General features: G+C 39.3%; 1 non-coding gene across 1 annotated transcript; it reads right to left on the reverse strand.

Moving 5' to 3' along the window:
- Positions 1-303: 303 nt before the first annotated feature.
- Positions 304-406, reverse strand: LOC143194536 (U6 spliceosomal RNA). The gene has a single exon (XR_013005368.1). It is a non-coding gene; the product is annotated as a U6 spliceosomal RNA (small nuclear RNA).
- Between the last annotated feature and the right edge of the window lie 740 nt (positions 407-1,146).

Here is a 1,146-nt window from a genome sequence, read left to right on the forward strand (position 1 = left end):
AGAGTTACATCACCGCGGTAGCTTCTTGTTCATCCCCCAACTAATCTAACATGAGTTCCGTGAGGGATCCGCACAAGCATTAGCAAATAACCAGTCAGCAAGAGGTATCGTATGAAAATGAGGAATTGGGACTAGCGGATGACTGTACTTGATTCCGTTCAAGGAATCAATCCAGGTTAAACTATTTTCTATATGATTGGGTACACACATATTTTAGGACCTGGTGTAAGGCGTATAGTTCAGTGGTCGTTACCGTTCGTTACCTGTTCAGGGAACTGCTGTGAAGGTCTGCTCATTAGAGACAAAAATGTAGAATGCTTCACGGTTTGTTTTCATCCATGTGCAGGAGCTATACTAATTTTATCTGTATTACTCCAATTTCAGTAAAGTGGGTCAATATGTACCGCCAAAGTGAGCATTGTTGTATTATTTGAAACAAGTAGTAGTGGGATTAAGTCTTGCGAGTTTGGTACGTGAAGTTGACTATTCGTTGATGTAACTCGTGTAGATTTCTAGCTTGGTGGTGAATTAAAGATGACATCAAATATTCAATTCATCAGTTAACAGGTCAATTAAAAAGTCCCCAACCTGACACATAGATGGCACTACTAGAATTAAATCCATATATTTTTTAATTAGTCATAACCCTCAAAAGATGCCTGTATAAATTTGCCAGCAATACGTCAATATTTGGCAGCAATACGTCATAATTCACGAATATTTGGGTATGAGAAAACTCTGTGCAAAGTAGGTGCCGCGCGAGCTCACTTTTGACCAAAAACAATGACGAGTTGATGATTCCAAGCAGTGTCTGTATTTTGGGATGTGCATGAAATAATTTTCATTAACTACCTTGAAAAAGGAAGGGCCATCAGCAGCGACTATTAGATAGCGTTATTGGACCGTTTGAAGGACGAAATCGCCGAAAAAACGACTACATTTGAAGGAAAAGAAAGTGCTGCTTCACCAAGACAATGCACCGTGTCAAAAATCCATGAATTGGGCTTCAAATTGCTTCCCCATCCACCGTATTCTCCAGATATGGACGCTAGCGACCATTTCCAGAATTCTCAGAGCACTCTCAGTGAAGGGAATTATGTTGAATAAAAAAGACTAATTTTGCCAAAAAAAATGTATTTACTATGG

The sequence above is a fragment of the Rhynchophorus ferrugineus genome, unplaced genomic scaffold (assembly GCF_030347505.1).
Source record: "Rhynchophorus ferrugineus isolate W39M unplaced genomic scaffold, kcgeb_rfMv2 rfM3, whole genome shotgun sequence".
Taxonomy (NCBI): domain Eukaryota; kingdom Metazoa; phylum Arthropoda; class Insecta; order Coleoptera; family Curculionidae; genus Rhynchophorus; species Rhynchophorus ferrugineus.